This window comes from Copadichromis virginalis, linkage group LG12 (genome assembly GCF_057382275.1).
Source record: "Copadichromis virginalis isolate Kocher_CV1m ecotype Utaka linkage group LG12, C_Virginalis_male_GT1.1, whole genome shotgun sequence".
Lineage (NCBI taxonomy): Eukaryota > Metazoa > Chordata > Actinopteri > Cichliformes > Cichlidae > Copadichromis > Copadichromis virginalis.
The window spans coordinates 156,298-162,588 of NC_140629.1; the positions used below are offsets into that span (position 1 = coordinate 156,298).

The following is a 6,291-nucleotide window of genomic DNA, read 5'->3' on the forward strand; positions in this document are numbered from 1 at the left end:
TCTCCTTTGGGAAAACCCTCAACACTGGGCCGAACCTTGGAGTTCTGTATGTCCATTCAGGCACACTCCATGCTTGATCTGTGGGCAATTCCTCTCAGAAGTGGAGGTCACGGTGGAGGCGTCCGAGGGCGGAAGGCGTTCCCTCAGTGGCTCTCCTCTTCTGAGATTGTGTAAAAACAAAAGTCAATGTAGTGTAAGCAGCTTGAAAGAAAGTAACTGAACTTTTTTAAATTTCTGGGAGACGGTTGCTCACACGCGGGCGGCACAGTGGTTAGCACCGTTACCGCACAGGAAGAAGGTCTTGAGTTCAGCTCTACCGTCGCTCTGTGTGGAGTTTGCATGGTCTTCCTGTTTTTGCGTGGGTTCTTTCCTTGTACTCCGGCTTCCTGCCACAGTCCAACGACCTGCAGTTAGTGGCAATAGGTAATCGAAGAGTGTAAATTGGCGATAGGTGCGAATGGTTTTCTGCGTCTATGTGTTAGCCCTGTAACAGACTGGTGACCTGTCGAGGGTGCACCCTGCTTCTCGCCCTAAGATAGCTGGGATAGGCTCGAGCTGCCCTGTGACACTGGAAAAGAAACACAGCAGAGAATGGATGGGTGGCTGATCTAACGTAAACATTTCCAGTAACTTTCAGTTCAAGCTGCTTAGCATGATCTCACATTTGCCAATTTCTCTATCTCTTCCCCCTCTGTTGTGTGTGTGTGAGATATTCTCACTTTTGCCATTTCTTCTGTCCCTTTCAACTGATCTGTGAGTGAGTGTGTGGAGGGCGGAAGGCGTTCCCTCAGTGGCTCTCCTCTTCTGAGATTCTGTAAAAACAAAAGTCAATGTAGTGTAAGCAGCTTGAAAAGAAAGTAATTGAACTTGTTGAGATGGTTGATCAAACTGAAATATTACTGTCATGGTCCAGTTACGCTACATGTATATGTATTTGTTTTTGTTTCTCTCACTTTCTTTCTTGCTTCCCTGCTCACAACGCGATGCCTGGGTGGACCTAATCATGGGCTCCCGGTTGCTGTCCTCACACCTGCAAGCAATTTCTCACCTGAGGTTCATCATCCTGTTTACCAGCCACTTCTGAAGGCAGTTGTTTGGAGCCCTTTGTCGCTGGACTACTGTGTAACATTCGTTAGTGCAATTCTAGCTTTGGAAATATTTTGATTTCTCTTTGTGCTTTGCTTGGCATTTAACATTTTGTCCTTGTATATAGATTTTCCGTGCCCCGCCTTGAGACCCTGTTCGTGAGTGTGGCAGTTGCAGTGAGCCTGTGGAGCCCCCCACCCTCCATGGACCTCTGGATTCGCTGGACCCCTTCTCCCCACTTGTATATAGTGCACTCTGTGTCATGTAAATAAAAAAAATGTTTATTGTGATTCGTAGTCTGCGCTTGAGTCCTGCTCAGCCTTGACAATTTTTAGTCACTTTCGGTTCAAGCTGCTTAGATTCCCATGATCTCACATTTGCCATTTGTGTGTGTGTGTGTGTTTGTTTGTCCCACATATTGCATACTCTGCTTTTGTCCTCAAATCGGGTAGGAAGTGTCTGTGTGGTTGAGCTGGTCTGGTCTGTCTAGACTTTCACTAGATAGATCAGGCTGCACCCACCTGTGAAACAGGTGGAGGGTCACCAGGACATGCAGAACTCTTGCCTCCTTAGTAGAAAGGGCCACTGCCAGAGGCGGAGGGCTGTGAGGCATCCAACCCCCATCTCATCAATAGGGGGGTATGATCTGAAATAACAATAGATTGATAATTGCAAGTTTCAATAAGTGGAAGAGGACATTTATCAGTGACAAATGAATTTATCCAATAGAACATTTTGTGGACAGGAATATAGTCGGAGCATGTCCTGGATGAGTATCCTTATTAGAGCTTCTTTCTAGGTTAGAGAGCACACAGCTTGTACCTCCAGCTAAAATGAGATTGTGTGTTGTCATATCCAGAATTCACGAGAATTAATAGACAATTAAGGTTTCATCATCCCATTTGGGGGCGTAAATGTTGGCTTAAATCAGTTCATAAAGTTGTCCATAAAGTCCATAATGTTGGCCAACCACAGTAATACGGACCCATAATAAGGACCCATAGGATCAGATAAAATGGTTGATACAGGAAATGGGACGTTTTTACCCATAAGGATGGCCACCCCTCTGTCTTAGAGTTAAAGTTGGAATGGACTATTTGGCCAACCCAACCAGTCTTCAATCTATATCGGTCTGCTATACAAAGGTGAGTCCCCTGTGGAAAAGACATATCAGATTTTTTCAGTTGTGTAAGCACCTTTTTGTGCTTAACAGGGTGATTCATAGACTTAATGATCCAACTTACAAAGTTGGCTGCATAACCCGTAAGCTTCGCCTGTATATTGACAGCAGCCATAGAGTTATCTAATCAAAGAGCAACAGTATGAACGTGTGTGTGTGTGATAGCCACTAACGTCTAATCACACTTATGTGAATTAACTTATTTCAGCTATTTTACTTTAAATGTAAGTGATATTTTCTTTTGAAAATCCTCTAAATTAACTAGTTTTAACTATAGACCTGGTAACTAGTCTGGGATATTTGTAGCTGATGCTCCATTTTTGTACCAGTAGGTGGCAGTGTGAGACCATGGTTTGGCCTGTTGTTAGTAGTCGGAAGCATGCTCAGCACTGTTTTCTCATAATGTTACATGTACTCCCTGCCTTATCATTTCTTTCCTGCTTGCAGGCTAGTATTGTACCAGAAATAGAAAATAAAAGCAGTCACACCCGATATATTGCATAGATTAGTTATTAAGGTCAGAAACTGAAAGCACAGAAACATTGTTTAGTCTAGTAAATTCAACGTTCTGTAATGTTACTGATCGGCTCCACCTTTATAGTGTGTTGTTTTAGTTGTTTGTTTTCTGCCATAAAGTATTTACTTAAATTCAGTGCACATATCAAGATGGTAGTGATTACACCATTCTTTCGGAATCTTTCGAAATTCATGGATTATCTTTTTAGCATTCATTTTGAAGCGAGTTTCATAAGAAAATCGGCTTTGTCTATGACAGTGGAATATGTTCATTCTCTTTGTCTATCTGATAACGGAACACGTATTGAGAATATGTGAAATCCTTTCTCGCTCTTGACGGAAGCAGTTGCATCTTTTCCCTCTCCCTTCCCTTATCTTTCCTGCTTGACTTCTCATGTCCTTGTGTATTCTCGTGTAACTTTCTAACCCTCAGAGAGTCTCTCAGTCTTGTTCTCTAAGACCTAAAGAATTATGAATTTGATCAACTGGTCCCTTAACGAAATTGACACCCTATTTTTGATGAGAAGCCTGGGCTCGGGAGAGCAGAGCCCCTTGCTGCCGGATACTTGATGGTCGGTTGCGTCGTGTGTCTGGCGACACTCTCAATAGAGGACGTTGAACGAGATCTACCCATTCGGAACCATGATAACAGAGTTCTGGCTGATCGGAGCTGGCTTGAACCTGGCTTATCGAAAACAAAGAAAGCGGTCCCACAAGGCTGGCCGACGTGATTGACGATGGGCAATCTCTGAGTACTCACACTGCGTTTATTGAACGCAATATGGATAAGATCTTAGAGAAGCTCACGGCTCTGCAATGGGAAATTGACAGATCAAGTGACCAGTGATGGACATTAGACCAACTGTGAAATTGCATGCAGTTGTTCACATTAACCCAAACAATCATCTCCTTCACTCATTTGGCTCCTGAACAAGAAATTCTCTCTGATCGTATCCTTCAAGGACACCTGCGTCGGATCAGGACTGTTGACTTTGCTTAACCAGGTAAAAGGACACTCTCTCTCAAGTTGAACAGGACACACACACGTACACTGACGCAGATGTACACTCTCCCCCCTCCAAACGCCTCCAATGGTTGCACCCACCCGATGCAGACGGCGATTGACCGGGCCAGCGTGGAATCATGCTGCTGTCTACACTGGCAACCTCTCACCCCATTTACCCATCCCTGTTGCTTGTCATGTGTTTTCATGGTGTTACAGTGTGAAGATTCATGTGCTTTTTGTGCTGAGGAATTTTTGTTTTCTGTTCTCATACTGATCCCCTACCAGGAGCTCAGTCTGAGTAGAGTTCTCTTTTTTCCTCCTCCACTCCCCTATTGTGTTGTACATTTCACTGTTTTTCTGTAAGCTCCCTGTTCTGACCTGTCTCCCCAATGTGATGTTTGTGTAATGTATGTATGGTCAGAAGGGGTCCAATTTTGCTGCAGGCAACTGCAAGTGACGAATAAAGCTTCATCATCATCATCATAATGTGAGCTATTTTTGGAAAAAGTAAATACACAGTTGTACTACTATAAAGTAACAAAAGACTGCATGAGCTTGAATTGGAATAAATAATGGAGCAACGACTAGCCACGTCTCCCTGGCTAGTAATTTCTTTCCTGGTTGCAGGAAAGTAATTTTGGAGTAATTTTTGACCAGGATATGTCCTTCAATGCACATATTAAACAAATATGTAGGACTGCTTTCTTCCATTTGTGCAATATCTCTGAAATGAGGAATATCCTGTCTCAACGTGACGCTAAAAACCTAGTTGTAACACATGATACTTTACCACTACAGAACGTAGAGGAAGTTAGGATCTTGGGTTTATGTTCTCTAGAAATCGACTAAGGAGCACGTGACACACAGTTAAAAGAACAGTTAACATTTATTTAAACAAAACCATAAATAGTCATTCAACAATTCACAATGAGAAAATTCCAATAGTCCATGTTTGTCAGCCTGTGTACTCAGTTCAGAGTTCTTTTCAGTCTTTTCTGTTCAGGTGTGTGAAGTGTGTGTGGATAGTGTTAATGTTAGTAGTACTACCCAGGCAGTGTATTGTTTTGAGATCTCATAAGCTTATCTGTCAGGAAGTAACGCGTCTGTCACTTCTAAGTAGGCTGCAAACCTTCCTCCATCGCAGCTGGGATCCTGAATCCTGGCTCGCTGCAGGTGAATTTACTGGTCTCACTCGCACAATTTCACACTCCAACAAAAAGACCAACCTGCACAGGGCAGTGAACACATTTTGCATTAATATTATAAAACAACTTAATCAACACTAGTGACCATACACCTCTCATTTTCGTAAATGACAACTTAATGCAATCGATAATAACAGAATTAAAGAACCTTAAAACGGTTTCCATAGGCACTTATCACACAAAATTAACTCACATCTCCTCTTTTGTGAACAGCAGTAACAATAATCCAGCGCTTACTGAATTGTGAGAATGCACCTCATCGATGCACGAGAGAAGTACAAAACGTGGTCGCAGTACTATTTATTCAAAGACTGGTCATATTTATTTCACTTCAGTTCATTTTTATTTCAAACATGTACATTCACCATCATTACATAATATCATTCAATTCTTTTGTTTGAAAAGGAGTAGGCAGAAGTATACACTTATTTGCCCCTACCCCCTCAAATTTTACATCTCATTCATTTAATTTTCTTTTAGTCTTAAATTAAACAAACAAACAAATGAAACAACAGCAAAACAAACAAAAAAATGACAATATCATTTCTTTCATATAAATAAAGACAGAATATGTAAATTCGATTCACAAATAATGAAACAAACAAACCAAAACATCACTTCAATTACGGTCCTGGGTTTACCCCGTTTTCTTCATTCTTATATTTGTTTTTTATATTTTATTTTAAACTGGTTTATGTTAGGGGTGGGTGATATAAACGATATAATTTTGGCCAACGATAGAGATTTTGACTGTATCACTCTATCGCGATGGCGCATGTTGATGATGTCATCAAACTGCGCCTGTTTTGGTTGAAAGCATCGCAGCGGCTACAACCATTATCATCTGCAAATTATGCTGGGCGACAGTCATAGCAAAGAGATGAAGCACTTTTGAAATATGGGGAAAGCCAAAAACTGCGCTTCCTCCACTTCCGTAACATTGATTCATTAATGTTGAATTCTCTCGCAGCTGTTCTATTCTCATGTTGTTGCAGTATATTAATAACTAACCTCGTATTGTGGATGAATAATCTTAGTTGTTCTCCTGACTGAAGTTTGGCCCGTGTATAGCATCCTGCTATGCGATTGCATTTGTCCCTGACCACCAGAATCCCTCACGTTAAGTTTTAATGAGTGATAAAAAAAAGTTGGCGTTCATCCTTCATCCTTCACTGTGCTAATGTTATGCTTAAATAGCTGTGTCGCTAGCAATCACGTAGCACAACATTATATACCAGGTAGTCCAACTTCAGTAACCCTACAAACACCACTGCTGTTTAGTTTCCTGTTTTCATTTA

General features: G+C 41.6%; 1 long non-coding RNA gene across 1 annotated transcript; it reads left to right on the plus strand.

Annotated features, from left to right (window-relative positions):
• Window positions 1–407: 407 nt before the first annotated feature.
• Window positions 408–1,376, plus strand: LOC146696136 (uncharacterized). The gene is made up of 2 exons (XR_014923155.1): window positions 408–1,131; window positions 1,214–1,376. It is a non-coding gene; the product is annotated as an uncharacterized LOC146696136 (long non-coding RNA).
• Window positions 1,377–6,291: the final 4,915 nt, after the last annotated feature.